Here is a 10,032-nt window from a genome sequence, read left to right as displayed (position 1 = left end):
TGTGCTTTAAAATTCAAATTTTTCTTAGAAATTTTTAGTCTTTGTTAAGTTGAAATTAGTACCTGAAGATATTATTTATTATTCCATACCCTATATTCCCTATACATACCCTATAACCCTTACACATTCTATTCCATTTCATATCCATAAATATCCTATCCCATTTCATGTTCATTAACCCCTAAGTATTTTTCTTTAGAAGCATAAAGAGACCAAACTAGGACAACATTTCAACCTGCACATACAATTCAATGATTGGCAATGGTGATAATTTTAAATATGACCCAAGATGGTCATTTTAAAATTATAATAAGGATGTGCATATAACCTTAGAAGTAATGTGCTATATGTAAATCTATATATGCAATATGCAAATTCACAAACAAATATGTAATATGCAATATATGCGTGAATGAAATAATATGCATATACAATAAACTTTGGATATAAGGCAAGGCAATATGTATATAGCGCATGGCACGAAGAGACATGACCGCATACAACACAATGTTAAGTTTATATGCGGCCAAAGGATATTGCATATATGGGTTATGGCATATGATTAAACAATATTGCATATATGGTGAATGCTGAAGGTTATGAGTGCAACGACAGTCCACCCACGCACCAACCCAAGGCATAAATTGCACAGACCTTCAAGCGTAGAGGTGGCTTGAGCAACGTGGCATGGAGGTACATGTACACCGTCAAACAGTTGCATGATGTCGTGAGCTGCATCGGAAGACAGCCACGACTTGCATGGACGGAGGGTTTAAACTTGAATCATAAAAACAGGCAGGCCATCCTAATGACACAGTAAGACGACTGGTCAAAAGGACTTGCATGACTTGCACGGCATGTCTACGTGCCCATGACCGCCAATAGAAACTCATATGGTTCAGCTCAAGCCAAACACATAACCAAAACATGTAAATGGTCATAAACTGACCGATGGACTCCTGCGCCTGGTAAAACAATTTCATCATCGCTGAATAGCTCAGAACGATTGTTGAAGAGTCGTGAACTGCATAGTCGCAAGCAAAGAAGACACTGAAGCAGGCCTGAGGAGATATAAGGAGGGTAAACGTCCCGAATACAACGCGAAGTGATCCTGAAATCTCGGGATAACTCAGGTAATGGCGTGATTCGTTGAGACCGCAAACCATGAGTCGTGTTAAAACAGTGCTGTTATTTAATGACTAACACACCTGCTCTTGCCACCAGTCAGCCAAACGCAGTCACAGGGATTCGGAGCGCCATTTAACACTCCTCAGCGTTCGCCAATAGCCAGGTAAAAACGCCGAAAAACTCCAGAAACAATCATTCTAAGGGTTAATAACAGCAGTTTAATAAATATGAGGCTTGGCGATAAGATTCATCGCATATATCACGGCATAAACATTAGGAAAATAGCGCAGCAAGTCAAGTCTATCCTATTGCATGTATAACACGTCATTAGCATGGGCTCACATGTGGAGTTTTGCAAATCAATACAGAGTTTATAAAACAAAGGCAGAGTCATAGTTGCTAGCGCTGAAGATGTGAATTTTTGTGATATGCTTGTATAAGTTGATTTTGTTTTGCGCTGTTGGTCGATTTTATTGTTTATATGCCTGATATATATTGCATGCCTTTGAATAGAACGGCCTGTAATGTGAACAAACACGAAGAATGTGACTTTGTTTTGGACTAGTATGCTTGTATAAGTTGTATAAGGCCGAGCCATTTAAACTCTGTTCCATTTAAATGTGCTATGTGATGTTCAAGATTTTTTATGGGAGGCCGAGCGCTGATTTTCAGAGAGATAAGGGCCATGCGCTGTTTGCTTTAATGTCTTTATAGATACATAGTGCAAAATGTTAGGCATATATGGAGCGAAATAAGGATGATGCCTAAAGAAAATATACATTAATAAAACCAAAAGTCCATCATGAAAATGTTGTTTTCATATGTATTTTGTTTATCAGACAGAGTGTAGCATATTGACAAGGATATATAGGTGTCTAACTGCTTGGACAGGGATTTAAAACAGTGATTCCTGCAGAGAAAGGGTAAACAGAGACTGAGGAAAATTGTTGTGAAAGAGCAGGTAAGCTTCTCTGATTTTGAAATTTAATTTTCAACAGAACAATAGTTGTAAAGTATTATTGTTAAGATGAAATTAATGATAGCAAAAGCATATATCCACTGGTTTTCAGAAACAATGTCAGCTAGAATAGAGCCCAAATTTCAAATAGAGAGCTGGAAAAAGGAAACCATAGAAAAGCTTTACCAGGCCGGATTGATAGGCTTTCTGCAAAATTTTGATGGCTACAGTGAGGAGATAACCAGGGACTTCATAAACAACTACAGTCAGGACCAAACACGTGTAGGAGATGTCATTATTCCTGTGACTCAGGAATACCTTTCCCAAGCTTTAGATCTTCCAATGATAGGTGAAAAATATCACAAAGGCCTGCACTTCAAGGAGAAAGCATGGACTTTCTTCCTTGAAAAGAACCGGAAGGGGACTTTTGATAGAACAAAGGGGATACCAAGGGAATGGTTCAATGAACCATGGGGTGAGTTGGTTCTGGTCATCCAGAAGTTTTTGACTTGTGATAGAGGATATAGTGTTGCCCACCTATATCATGTCCGACTTCTACAGCATATTAAGGGAGAAGATAGGATTAACTTGCCATATTTCTTATTTAGGAGCCTCTTGAGAATGATTGAAACAGTGAGACATGAACACAGGCCCAAAGCAGGATAGATTTACCACCAGGGATTGATCAAAATCCTGGTTGAGTATCAAGTGAGGTCGCAAGGCATAGTTTGGAGGGAGTTCATGTCTAGAAATCAATTTACTGAACAGGTTAATGAAGTGCAGGATAAAGTAGAGAAGGAAAACAGAGGATTGATGAGTTCACCCTTGTATCCCAGAACAAGAGCTAAACAGCAAAATAACATGGCCATGCAGGAAAATGAAACATCTGTTATGTCTATTCCTAGAAGATTTAGGAATAAAAGTCCCATTGACTTAGAAAAGGAAGTAGACACATATTCTCCAAGAAAACAGGTAGAAAATGACATTGCACAAGAAGTATTTGAGAGGGATTCTTCATATGATGATGCAGCAGCAGCATCACTAATCAAAACAACACAAGACTTTGAAAAAGAAATCAATTTGGGAAGAATCAGGGACTTAACTGACCAACTAGAAATTAGTAAAATCCTGGAAAAACAATTAAAAGAAGAAAACAAGGCAAGTAAGAAGGATAATACTAAGTTGGTCAAGGCAAATGAAAAGCTAAATGAAGAGCTAGGGAGATTAAAACGGAAAAATGATCTACTTTCTAAACAAGCATTTAAATGGTTAAAGGAAAAGAATATGTGGCAGGCAAAGTATGAAAAACAGAAGGTAAAAGCAGCTTTGTTCAGGGAAAGACATGACTCAGGTTTGGATTGTTTGGTCAGGGCAGCACAACAGGAAGCATCTACAGGTACAACATCTACTACAGAGAGAAGAAGATCAAAGAGGAATAAGCAAGCATGGGGACATGCTTGATGATAAGCAAGGGGGAGATGTTGGGCCTTAGTTTTGGTCTTATTTTTGCTCTAAGAAAATTACTAATCCATCTATTTGCCATCCATTTTCCCATTATTCATCCCATTTTGATATCTATTTTATATCCATTCAAGTATTTAATTTTAATTTTTCAATTTCTAAAGTTTTTATGAAAGTTTGGTTTTAAGTGCAAAAATTGGCAGATTCAGAAATTCCCGTAATAGCTCTATGGTTGATATGGTTGCAGGACACTTGGGCACGAATTGAATGCATGGATGGATAGCTTGGGAACTAGGACTAAGCCAGCTATGCTTAGCTCGAACAGAACAAGCTTTATTAGGCCCATTTAGTGCTAGTCAATCATGACTAGTCATTCAGAAATCCCATAGAAATAGGGCAGTTTTGAGATTCTATGGGATTGATCATATCTCTTGGGATGGGAGTGATGAATTCGACTTAGATAGATGGATAAGAGTAGATGGGTTTGTTTGAGTGAATATAGATCAGTTTGTTTCATGAGACTTCTATTTAAGAGCCAAGACTTTGATGGCTTATGTATTGACTTATTATACTTTTATGCTGAGACACTTTTGGATTGGAGAGTTAATTTGAAGACTTGTGCTATTATTATTTTGCTGTTCAATGCTATGGATGTGTGACTGAATTTGAGCTTCTGATATCACTTCTCAAGTGTGCAAAGCAAGGGTGGAGGGCCCCCATTCCAAGCTAAGTACACTTCCTTGTTAACTAGTTTTATTTCTTGTAATCTGGTTATTGTAGAATTGGTTTTTCATGCTTTATTTCAGATTGATTTATGGTTAATGTGTGGTGATTGATTTCATTAGATCTTAGCTTATTCATCATTTTATTAAGTTGGAAAAACAAAGTGTTCAAGTTGAGCACCCCTTCTACTAATATGATGAATTGTAACTAGTTTCCTTTGATTGCATGCAAGTAGTTTCTTTATGTGATTTTGGCATTAAGGTGAATGAATTATGATGAAACACATTATGTGTCTCTTAACTTAGGAGCCTTCTTTCATTAATAATTTATCCATCTTAATTTCTTGGTTTTAATCTCTGATTCATTAAGTAGTAATTGAGGCAGAAGTGGACTTCTTGAGTTAAGAACCATTTCAATATTTTTCCTCTTTTCAAACTAATTGAATTAGAGTTGTATGATGTATTGCTTTAAGTTTTTGAATAACTTATCTTTCAAGGTTTGACTACATCTGATCTTCACATATAGTGAACTTGCCTCAAAGCATAAACAACCCGGATTGATAAGAAATATTTGTGTTAATTTCGGTAAACAAATTAGCTCAACAATCACCCTGATGTCAATGAGGAGAAAAGGAGGCAGGTGATGTGGAATTGGATGGTGTGGCTTCCAGGTGGCACCATGTGTCATACCACATCAAAAGTGATGGAAGGAATGACATGAAGATTAGCGTCCATTGACGAAGAAAACTTTGTTTGTGCCTTATATTTAATGTTGCACTCCTTGGCATTGCTATGGGGAAATGAGTGTGATATGACGAAAAGCACCAAATAGTAAAATTTTAGGCCATTGGTGGGAAAGTCCACATCTTGCTGCACCAAATTGGATGGGAGCTCGCCCCTCACCTTGGTGCATTGGAATTGGGCATGATATCACATCAATGTTGAGTGTGCTAGTATGGCGAGAGCCATGTGGGCTTATGAGTGATGTGGTATAGCCACATATGCCACATTGCATTACTTACTAATGTGGTAGAGTTTAAAGAGTTAATCTTCAAATAGGCATAACTTTTGATCCACGAGTCAAATTGTGATACAATTTGTATCGTTGAAAGCTCTCAATGAGTTGAACAAGATTGTGGCATTTGTTTTTTTGTTTCAAGGAAGTTGGAAAATTAGGGTTTTGGATTATCCCATATTCATAATAGACGTTGGATATTGGGTTAAAGTTGATGTAACCCCTTACACTGCACGAGAATAACCCAAGTGTAACAGCCATGGTTAAAAATCCATATAAAAATATATAATACCACGGTCATGGGACACGTATTCCAAGCTGAATGGTGTGGGAAAAACATCCTAGTGGGTGTTCATTCAATTTATTACAGCTAAGGAAATTGGCAAAGGAAATGGCAAAGGCTTTGGAAAGGAAAAATGGCATTTTGGCACATTTATTTATGAAAACAATGGAAATTAGGAGAAAAGGAAGGTGAAAGATCACAAGTTGCATGTGAGGAGGAAATTGAAGGAAAATAATGGAAAATGAAGAAAATAGAGGCTTCATTGATAAAAAGTCTTACGAGGATCAGTTGGTAAGCGTAGTCAGTTCAGTTTGGGGTTCTCTTCTATTTTATTTTCTCTCTCATACTCTTGGATGCTTAGAGTTTTCTTGGAGCACTCTTGGAGAGTGTGGCACACTTGGAGTTTTGGAGCAAGAAGACAAAGGAAGAGCAGGAAAGCGCAAGAGGATATCGAGATCAGCAGCTACAGTGGGTTTTACTTGTAGGTAACGAGTTGAATGTATGTTTTCCTCACTAGTTTTGGCATGCATGGTGCATTTGTGTGGTTTATTGGTCATGATGTGTCATTGGCATAAAAGATTGCCTAGATTGACAATGGATTTGCCTAGCCTTTCCATTTCCTGGATATCCATGGTGTTGTGAGTTCATTTCCTTGATTTTATGGTTGGTTCTCATGTTTCCTTTAGTTGGAGCCTTGGTTGGACAAACGCTCTAGAAGCCTTGTAACTGCTTGGGTTGTGTTACTAGTCTTGGAAGCCCTGGTTCGACAAACGCTCTAGAATCTCGGTGGCAGTTATGGGTTGAGTTACTAGTCCTATAATTCTTGGTTAGAACAAACGCTATGTAGCCCAACAGTAGTCAAGGGTTGAATTACTAGTCCTGAAAGCCGAGTTGGAACAAATGCTCTGGAGCTCTGGAAGGCTTGGGTATAGACCAATTTGGTGATGGTTTTGTTATATCATATTGAAAATGAGATTAACTCAGACAAATATATAAAGCACACATAAAAACCAGACACAAAATATTGGCCGAAAAGGCTTTAGCCTCATGGCTTCCTCAGGTATTCTCTCTCATTTTCATTCATTAAAATAATTGAATATAGTGTTACATATAAATAGATGAGAGATAGTGTTCTCAAGATAGTGTGTGCTATCGTAGACACTTTTGGCTGAGATAATTTCTCACCAGACACACACCAATATAGGAGTTACCTAAACTAACTCCTATAGACGAACAACCCAAGAGTTAGGCACAAATTCCTAACTTGGAATATTTAATTTATTTATTTATTTTTGGATTTATTATTTTTTTGTCAGAGAGGCTAACATTCCCCCTCTCAATGATAAATCCAAAATAAGAACGAGGAACCATCTTCCAAGTTCTCATGTTGATCCTCAAAAACATTGCCTGAAAAAACTGCCAAATCTGGATGCTGAAGAAACTGCAATATGAAGAGACTGAGTCAGCTACATGACTAATTCATCTCTGAAGGACGCTTGACAACTCCATCATGTGCCAAGCCGCAAAATGATCCAACTGTCCTTTGCTTGAAAACAGCATCCGGTGTCCACTGACACAATTTGATGAATGCCCACTAGCGTATTTGCAAATGATAATCGCCCACTGGCTAAAGATGTCGAAAAACAACTCAATGTTGCTTTTGCTATGATGAAAGCTGCTCACTACTGCTTTGGTTGTCAATCGCCCATTGTCGAATGTTCTGATGCTCACTGCTGATGAAAAATGCCCACTAGCTGATGAAGATGCCCACTGGCTGCTTTGCTGATGCTGTCGAGACTTTCAGTCTGACAACCACTTGTCAATTTCATTGACATTTTCCCCCCTTTGTCAGCTGAAAGGAGAGACAATCTTCTCCAAAATATATTTGAACTCCTCCCCTTCAGGTGTAGGAGAGTTTCACTGTTGTACTCCATCGTTCAACTGCATGAGAGTACCATCATCGATTCACTGCTGGTTGCACTATGTGTGATTGTAGTCGGTTGTAGAACTGAGACAATCTTTTGACTGTGGATGACCATTCCTAAGGATCGATCCATTCATAATGTATCTTCAATCTGGCTTATTTTTGTTGGTTGCGACATTTTTCTGAGGAATGATTGGGCTTGCCACAGTAGCGACAAGGATGGAGATCAAAACACTGATCTTCCATATGACTGGTTCTTTGACAATGAGAACATTTCGATTGGACATTAACTTCAGGTTGCGTGCAATTCTATTTGTCTGCAACTTTCTCAGAACCTTCTGAGGTGTGTTGTGCAAGAAATCCTGCACTGATGAACTTAATTGGCTTGGAATAATCTGGGATATGTAAGTTGGTGTCACCAGTGACATATCCTAAGCCTCGTCGATTCTTATTATTTTTAATCTCTTCCTAGGGCTTGATGATGGGTTTGGAAGAAATTTGAATTTGATCATGAACAACTTTGACACTTGAAGTTGTTTGGATGAGTGTTTTGGAATCAACATCTTTATCTTCATCTGTATGGTTTAATGACTTGGAAGAAGCACTCTTTTGTTGCAGCGCATCTCTTTGTAGTTGCGACTCTAGTTGAAGAAACTCAATGGTTTCATGTGTTTGTTGTAGATGCCGTGAAAGATCAGCAAGAGTTTTTTTGCTGATGTGCACCATGTCTTCGTCACTGGAGATGATCAAACTGTGAAGAATGTGTAACCACTGAATATGTTGCGCCATCTGAACTTGCTCACTTGAAATCAAGCTCTCTTGTCATAGATGTCATGCTTTGAACTGTTTCACTTGATTTTGTTACTTGAATGACAGGCTCACTTGCTATGGGACTTGAATGGCACGCTCGCTTGATTTTTTGCTTATTGCACTTGTTGGAAACACTTGCTAGAGTTATAGAACTTTCTTGCTTAAAATTTGGAATTCATGGTCGCTTGCACTGTTTTGACACAAATTTCTTGAATGAATACTCATGCTCGCTTGCAGGAGATGTAAACTTGTTGCTTGTTTGCTTTAGAGTTAAAATTCGTGCATTAACTTGATTCTGCTTAAAGGAAGGGTGTTGAACACTGTCGAAAATGCACCCAAAAAAGCTTACAATGATTTTAATGACTCACTACAATGAATTCAATTTGGCTCAATTCAAGACTTGGGTGTCGGTTTCAACCGAGAATGCACCCTTACAATTCAATGTAATTTGAGTTTGATTACAAGTTCAATAATGTTAGACAGTGCTCTGAAACGTTGAATTTTACAGATTCATTAACGTGAATGTAGTGATGTAGACTTTGCTTTGAAATGTTGGAGTTTGCATATTCATGAACTTGATTGTATTGAGTGAATTTGTTTGTTGAGGTAGAATTCTGATGTTGAAAACTTTGAATATTTGTTGTAGTGACGCAAATGCATGTGTTGACTTTAATTATCCTTCCTTGAAGCTATTTTGTTACAAGTGTTGTGCTTGCTTGCATTGAACTTTATGTGTGTTAAATGAGATCATTTATGTGTCAAAACTAGACACAAATCAAAAAGAAACAACATGAAGCATGCACCATTGGTGGGCTCCAGTATTGTAGAAATAATGCTACAACTCCTGGAGTTCCCTTCTTTAATTTTATCAACCCGGTAGTTCGTAACAAACTTGGAAGCGACGGTGCTGTATGCACAAGTACTAGCTCTTGCCGCAGCTGTCACTTGGTCAGCTGGCACAAGTCCGCTAGGGGCTCAAGCCAACTTCTATGAGCTCTTAGAAGAAGCTTTTTAACTGATGGATGAAAGCTAACTCAAAGGAAGCTAATCTACTTGCGGAAAGAAACCGAAAGCCAAAAAGAAACGCAAACCCTAGCAAACCCTAATTCTACCAACTAGTCCTACTGATGCAAAAATGAGAATGCAAACTATGAGAAGAGATGCCATTACTTCTAGGAAGGTAAAATGCATGTGTCTAAGTTATCACTATCTGAAGAAAACATCTTTTTGTATTTTTGATTAAGTTGTTGGAATTATCATGCATGTGCTTCTAACTAGTTTTCCACTGTGCAGGGACGGATCAAGGGATGAAATGCTTTGGGAAAGGTTGGGATGGTACAGAGAGGGTCTAAGGGATCCCTAGCATTCTTTCTGAAAGTTTCACAAAGTCTGGAGGCCATGCAACCGTGTTTATGAACTTCTACAGGAAGTCTGCAGGGGTTTCTACAGGAAGTTCTGTAAGTCTTCTACAGGATGTTCTGTAATTCTTCTACAGGATGTTTCGAAATGGGATTTTGGAGCATGGATGGAGGGGAAAAGATGGAGGAATGAGTATGGAGGTGAAATAGGGATGTGAAGAGGTCTAAGGCTCGGTGGATGAGGCTAAGGAGCAATTGGATTTGTTCAAGGGAGAGTGAAGCAATGTTGCACAAAAATTAGGGTTTTGGGAGCGAATGGAAAATGTGAAGCAAGGGTTCTAAGTAGAGGGTGGAGCAGGTAGGTTGGATGGAG

Source organism: Pinus tabuliformis, chromosome 5_2 (genome assembly GCF_031772625.1).
Source record: "Pinus tabuliformis cultivar Carrire ecotype Pingquan chromosome 5_2, CPIR1, whole genome shotgun sequence".
NCBI lineage: Eukaryota > Viridiplantae > Streptophyta > Pinopsida > Pinales > Pinaceae > Pinus > Pinus tabuliformis.
This window is presented reverse-complemented; position numbering follows the sequence as displayed.